Raw genomic sequence first — 8,106 nt, 5'->3', positions numbered from 1 at the left:
CGGCCCCACCGATTCTTTCCATCCGATGCCACCGAGTTCAGATGTCATAACCACTGCCACAAACCCTAGGCAAATCGGTCTCACCGATAGGGATCTCGGTCTCACCAAGATGGGATTGTAATCTCTCTGTTTCCCTTCGTAACGTTTTGGTACCATTGAGATGAGGGATCAGTCCTACCAAGATTGCAATGTAAACTCTCTGTTTCCCTTACGTAACATTTCGGTCCCACCGAAATGAGCGAACTAGTCCCACCGAGTTTACCTGACCAACTCTCTGGTTAGCTTATTACCAAAATCGGTCTTACCAAGTTTGTGTAATCAGTCTCACCGAGATTACGTTATGCCCTAACCCTAACCATATTGGTCCTACCGAGTTGCATGTCGGTCCCACTGAAAATCCTAACGGTCACTAGGTTTACTAAATCGGTCAGACCGAGTTTCTCAATTCGGTCCCACCGAGATTGGTAAATTGTGTGTAACGGTTAGATTTTGTGTGGAGGCTATATATACCCCTCCACCCCCTCTTCATTCGTGGAGAGAGCCATCAGAACAAACCTACACTTCCAACTTACATTTTCTGAGAGAGAACCACCTACTCATGTGTTGAGATCAAGATATTCCATTCCTACCATATGAATCTTGATCTCTAGCCTTCCCCAAGTTGCTTTCCACTCAAATCTTCTTTCCACCAAATCCAAATCCTGTGAGAGAGAGTTGAGTATTGGGGAGACTATCATTTGAAGCACAAGAGCAAGGAGTTCATCATCAACACACCATTTGTTACTTCTTGGAGAGTGGTGTCTTCTAGATTGGCTAGGTGACACTTGGGAGCCTCACACAAGATTGTGGAGTTGAACCAAGGAGTTTGTAAGGGCAAGGAGATCGCCTACTTCGTGAAGATCTACCGCTAGTGAGGCAAGTCCTTCGTAGGCGACGGCCATGGTGGGATAGACAAGGTTGCTTCTTCGTGGACCCTTCTTGGGTGGAGCCCTCCGTGGACTCGCGCAGCCGTTACCCTTCGCAGGTTGAAGTCTCCATCAATGTGGATGTACGATAGCACCACCTATCGGAACCACGACTCAAAAATCACCGTGTCTCCAAATTGCGTTTGAGTTCTCCAAACCCTTCCCTTTACATTCTTGCAAGTTGCATGCTTTATTTTCCGCTGCTCATATACTCTTTGCATGCTTGCTTGAATTGTGTTAAGATTGCTTGACTTGTGCTAAGTTTGCTAAAATCTGCCAAAGACTAAAATTGGGATAAGGTTAAGTTTTTATTTGATCAAGTAGTCTAATCACCCACCCTCTAGACATACTTCCGATCCTACAAGTGGTATCAGAGCTTTGGTCTCCATTTGCTTTGATTTCCATAGCTTTTGGTGGTCATAGCCTTGGTTTTACAACCTAGGAGAGTATGGCGTCTAGCGAGGGAAACTACCACCGTAGAGGTCCTTACTTATATGGTACTAATTTTGCTAGTTGGAAGCATAAGATGAAAATGCATATACTTGGACATAACCCTGCCGTTTGGGCTATTGTGTGTATTGGCTTGCAAGGTGAATTCTTTGATGGGAGAGAACCGAATCGTGAATCTAGCGCGGAAGAGTTGAAGATGCTGCAATACAATGCTCAAGCTTGTGATATCCTCTTCAAGGGATTGTGCCCCGAAGAATTCAACAAAATTAGCCGTCTTGAGAATGCAAAGGAAATTTGGGATACTTTGATTGATATGCACAAAGATACCGACTCCGTCAAGGAATCCAAGTTGGATGTGCTTCAAAGCCAACTTGACAAGTTCAAGATGAAGGATGGTGAAGGCGTCGCTGAAATGTACTCTAGGCTTGCTCTCATCACAAATGAGATTGCCGGCTTAGGAAGTGAAGAGATGACCGACAAATTCATCATCAAGAAGATCCTAAGAGCATTGGATGGAAAATATGATACCGTGTGCACACTGATCCAAATTATGCCCAATTACAAGAATCTCAAGCCAACAGAGGTCACTGGAAGAATTGTTGCTCATGAGATGTCACTCAAGGATAAGGAGGAGCTGCACAACAAGTCAAGTGGTGCTTACAAAGCCTCATGTGAAGCTCCCACATCATCAAGTGAGAAACAAGCCTTCAATGAAGAATTGAGCCTAATGGTGAAGAACTTCAACAAGTTCTACAAGAGTACAAGCAAGGAAAGAAGTTCCAAGTCAAGTTCCTACAATGACAAAAGATCTTCTAGTCGAGAGCGCAATTGCTACAACTGTGGAAGACCCGGACATTACTCCAATGAGTGTACGGCTCCCTACAAAAGAAGAGAAGAATCACCTAAGATGAGAAGTAGAAGAGAAGAATCACCGCCAAGAGAGAGAAGGAGTAGAGATGATCGTTATGAACGAAGAACATCCCGAAGAAGCAAGGATTCGGAAAGGAAGGACAAGTCATCAAGGAGCTACACAAAACAAAGACATCAAGCTCATGTTGGTGAATGGGTATCCGGTTCCGACTCCGAACATCACTCCGAGAGAAGCTATCACTCCGACTCCGAACATACTCAAGATGAAGGTGTTGCCGGTGTAGCACTTGTGTCAACCAACTCCTACGACATATTTGATTCACCAAATGAGGGACTTGGAAGATCTTCATGGCTAAAGGCCCAAAGGTAACACACCCCGAGTATGTTGATTTCAATAGTGATGAAGATGACTTGCTAGGTGATGATGATTTACTTATTGACAACTCTAGTGATGAATACTATGATGAAACGTCAATTAATCATGCTAATCAAGATAAAACGAATGACGATGATAAGGATAAGATTGAGCTCCTAACTAAAGAACTAAACACTCTTAAGTTAGCTCATGAAACTATCTTAGGGGATCATCGAGAACTTTTGAGGACTCATGAGAAGTTACGCTTTGAAAAGCTCAACCTTGAGCAAGAGCATGAGTTCTTAAAAGCAATCAATGATGATCTTTGCAAGAAAAGTTCTTCTTACATTGCCAAGCGTTTACTCTTATCCACTTACATGCCTCAAGTCAAGTCTAGTAACAAGAACAAGAAGGATTCTTCCTCTAGTAGTAACAATAATCATGTTAAATCCAATGTTATTGCTTCTAGTAGTTCTCTTGATTCCACTAATGATTCTCTTAGACAAGTGACACTTGAGCAAGAAAATAGCTTATTGAAGGGAATTATAGAGAAAGGTGTTTACAAGAGCCTTGCCAGAAGTAAGAAATTCGAAGAAATTGTACGCAAGCAAGGAAGGCACCGGAAGAACCAAGGTGTTGGTTTTGAACGAAAGTTCAATGCCAATGGAGTTGAATGGGAAGAAGATCAATACCCCAAGACGAAGTTTGTTCCTCAACAAGAGAAGTATGATCCTACTTCTTTCAAAGGGACACAAGCTCAAGATGATCTTCCACCACAAGACCACAAGCAAAAAGGCAAGGATGAGCTTCAAGAGGAGATTGATGCATTTGAAGAAGCTCCCAAGGCCTTGGTCAAGTGGGTTCCCAAGACTACGTCAAGTTCTACTTCATCAAGTACGACTACAACTCCAAGGATTCCCATCAACATGGTGTGGATTCCGAAGAAGAAGAACTAGAGAGTTCTTGAGGGTGACTCTGCCAACATACTTCACTCTTATCATTTTGGCAAGGACAAGTGCAATCAACTTCCACATGTTGCACTAGTCCATGGAGTCACAAACCCTCTTGTTGGTAAGACAAGGGACAAGGTAACCTAATGCTTCCATAGACATCATTTAGTTTGTGCATGACTCTATGTCTATTGATATCCTTGTTTGTTCCTTGTGGGACTAACCCGTGTAGGTATTGGAAGTGCAACTCACTCCAAAGAATTGCTCCAAAAGAACTACATAAACATTAAGCATCCACATCTTCAACACCTACATGAAGTCATCATCGACAAAACCCAAGGTTAGTTCATCCCACTAAGGGGGGATCTCACATCTAGGGGGAGCTTTACTCTAAGAATTGAGTTAAAGCAACTCTAATGGTGTGAACACATCAATGCATTATGTAAAAGTGGTAACCCCACTTGAGCTTAAACGATGAGTATGACCTATGATCAAATGTTCTCATTTGACTCATAAGTCAATATACTCATATATAGATGACCTAGTCATCGCCAACTGCTTGATAGATGCTAGAATTGGTTGTGCATGCTTTGCCACATATTTCATTTGTCATTTTATTGTGTGAGCATGTTGATTGCATATTTTACTCATTCAAGGACATCCACTTGTAGTTTTGCTTGTTTGGCTTCTTTTTCTTTTGCCAAGTGGATGGACAACAATACCTAAGAACCTTCTCTAGCTATCTATGCTTTTCTTGTCTCAAACTCTATTCATGCTACATCACAAAATTTGATCAAGTCAGATTCGAACTACTCTGTGTGAGGAGCACTCGGAGTCCCCGATTCGTCATGGACTTAAACTTCCAAAACTTCTTTGTGTGTTTCGGTCTGACCGATTCTTCCATTTTGGTCATACTAAGATCACTAAGTCGATCTAGGTTTTCAATCTTGGTGCAACCGATTTGAACTTTTTGGTCACACCGAGTTGCAGTAACTGCTTGCAGTAATGCATCTCGGTGCCACCGAGTTGTTCCACTCGGTCACATCGGCAGGTTCGGGCTATATATACCCACGGGCAAACTTTTGGAAATTTTCTCTGAATTCTTTCGCCCGCGCTCAGACCGCTCTGCCTCCAGGGTCACCGGATCGTCCTCCTCGTCGCCAGCTGCCTCCCGCCGCTGGTCTCCGCCGCCGTCAACGGGAATCAACTCCACCGTTGCCGCCGTAGAGAGTCCATCGCCGAACTAGGGTATGGACTTGATCACTTTGCTATCCCTATCTGATTCCTAGCACATTGTGTTCGCCATGAATCTTGCCATGATTAAAACTATCTTATCTAGTCAAAACTCTCCGTAGATTAGGTTTGGATTGAAAATTTAGGGTTAGGTTTCCGCCGAAACCATCTCGGACCCACCGAGTTGTAGAAATCGGTTTCACCGATTTGGCAAAGGCCATTGCACATGTGATTCTCGGTTTGACCGAGAATTGCAAATCGGTGTGACCGAGTTCAGGACTTTGTGAAACCCTAGCAGTCTCGATGCCACCGAACTGTGACTCGGTCTGACCGAGTTCACAAGTTTAGGTTCCTAAAGCTGCTCCGGTATCACCTAGCTTACAAATCGTTAGATCCGTAATGCTTTCTGTGGAAAACTAAAACTAAGTTTTTAACCCATTCTTTTGCAAAAACCTCTGTATTTTGTGATGCTCATCCCCTCTATCTCATCTATATCTATTCACAGGGTTAGCTATCAGTGTTTGCAATATGTCTGATCAAAGTGACTGCCAGAACAGGGAAGAGGAGCAGGTTCACATGAGTGAGGGCACTAGTCCCTCCAGTTCCTCAGATGATGGCAGCAGGAGCACCCCAAGCAACTTACCCAAAGCTGCCACCAGGGCCAGAAAGAAGAGAACCTCAGACTCTGAGGAGGAAGATTATGTGGTAGAAGAGGATGAAGCCACTTCCAGAAAAGTGCTCAAGAAGGAATATGGCACAGCTGCAGCCACTAAGCCTGGACTGAACAGGAAAATCCCAGCCAAAAGGACTCCTATGCTGAAGGTCAGAGGATCCACTAAAGAAACTGAGAAATCTGATCCCAAAGAGCCAGAAGTGCTGAAAAGAAGGCACCTGCAAGAAGGATTCCCACTTCCAAACCTAGGAAGGTTGCCACTGGAGAAACCATGAAATTCACCATTGAGTCTGAAGATGAAGCTGTGGGCCAAGACAAGAAGAAGAAAAGAGTCAGAACCACTACTGCCAAGGTACTTGGCAAGCCCTCTATGAGGAGAGACTCTGAAGAGGAAGAAGAGGTTGCTGCACTAGCACCTAAAGCACAGAAGCTTATGGGTGATGCCATCAGGTCAGGGGCTGCTTCATCAAAGCCCAAAGAAGCACCCAAGGCTGCTTCCAAGCCCAAGACTGCACCTAAGAGGAATACCAGGAACATACTAGCTGCTGAGAAGAACAAGGCCCCAGTGCCTGAAGTTGTTGCTGAAGAGGAAGATGACGAAGAGCATGTCTTGAGAAAGTTGAAGCCTAAAATTCCAGATCATAACAATGCTCATCATGTAGCTGAGAACATGAAGCTGAGGAAGGATGCAGGTCTCAGACAGTGGAGGTTGACTGATCCTTATGCAGTCAGGAGGAGAACTGCTATGGACTACAGGTTCCATACAAAGGAACAGAAGGATTTCTATGAGACAGTGCTGCTGGACAAGAAGCCAGTAGTCTGTGACATGAGATGGGTGGACTGGAAATACATCAAGGAGAATGAAGAACACTATCCTAGTGTGCATGATAGTTTCAAGGGTTATGGAGTGGATGACTTTGTTGGGCAGAAGCTCACAAATTGGAATGATGAGCTAATAATGCAATTCTACTCCACAGCACACTTTTATCCACATGGCAGGATAGTATGAATGTCTAAAGATACTAGGTACGAATCATCAATTGGAGAATGGGCAAATCTTATCAATGCACCTAAGGAGAAATAGGATGACTTGGATGTCCTACTTGATCATCACCCAAGAACAAGATGGATCATAACACTATGGCACATATGTACAAGGAGATCCCAGATGTTGTTGTTGAAACACACAAGTTTGGATCAGTACATTACCTTCTGTTAGGACTGCTAACCATCAACTAGATCCTCAGACACACTCTTTTGCCTAAGTCAGGAGATCACAATATGATCAGAGGCCATGCAATAAATCTGCTACACTTATTTGATGTGCCACAAAAGTTCAAGGTCATGAGCCTCATAGTTGAAACTATCAAGAGGACAGCTGCTAACCACAAGAGAAGTTGTGGGTATGCCCCACAGATCCAGGAGCTGATTAACTCCAAGATGGGCACTGGCACATACTTGTTGGACAAGGATCAAATACCTATCTATCTAGATTTTGAGGACAACCAAGTGGTTATGGATCAAGATGAACCATCCTTTGTGCAAGCACAAGCAAAGAAGGAGAAGGCAAGGACTGAGAAGGCTGCCAAGATGCCAACAATTGATGAGGCATCTGAGTACTCCTGAAGAGCAAGCAAGATCAGCTTGGCTACTTGATTGCATCCACTCTAAGGATTGAGAAGGGGTTGGCCACCGTGACTCAAAACCAGGAGAGCCTGGAGAGGATCATGGAGCAGAAGTTCTATGTCTTGGATGTGAAGGTAACTGTGATCTAGTTTGTTGTTGAGCAACTCCAAGATGACATGCAGGAGAGGAAGGGCAAGACAACCACTGAGGTGTTTGCCAGAGTGCCTAGAGCTCAGAGATCAGCTGCAGTGCCAGTGATAGACACAAGAGCAACTTCATCTGCACCAGCTACAGGTTTAGTGCCACCAGCTCCAGCATCTACTCCACCAGCTCCAACTTCATCAACTGATGCCTTCGTTCTTGGAGTCATTTCTACACCACCACATCAAGACCAAGCCTGAGAGTCGATTTAGTACTATGCATTTTCTAGTAACTTTTTGGTAACTTGTTGCCAAAGGGGGAGAAAAATGTATAGATCATAGGCTTCGAGAGAGAGTGTTTGCTTTTATTCTCTCTTGTTTTGGTGGTTGAACTTTGTTTGCTTTCGCTTGTTTGAGATACTTTATGTCTGTGTGATACTTGGATGATCATGTGTTTGATCATATGCTACATTAATGCTTGTTGGATGACATTATCCTTTTATCTCTATATGATCATTCACTTTGCTTGGTGATGAGTGCATGTATTTTGATTATTATCATTTTGAGCGCTCCACCAAGATGTATGTGACATGGGAGAGTAACTCATGATCCTAACTCTATGTGCATTTGCAGTCCAAAGAAAATCTTAAACCATGCACAAATTTAGGGGGAGCTCTCACATTTCACATACTTCTCAAAGCGACAATGTTTTTTCAATCTTATTATCATTTATCGAAGCTTTGATCTATATGTTGTCATCAATTACCAAAAAGGGGGAGATTGAAAGTGAACTATCCCTAGGTGGTTTTGGTAATTCCTAACAACATATAGCTCATTGAGCTAA

Source organism: Triticum dicoccoides, chromosome 5B, assembly GCF_002162155.2.
Source record: "Triticum dicoccoides isolate Atlit2015 ecotype Zavitan chromosome 5B, WEW_v2.0, whole genome shotgun sequence".
In the NCBI taxonomy this organism is placed as follows: Eukaryota; Viridiplantae; Streptophyta; class Magnoliopsida; order Poales; family Poaceae; genus Triticum; species Triticum dicoccoides.
The sequence above is the reverse complement of the archived record's forward strand: the minus strand, read 5'-3'. Positions refer to the sequence as shown.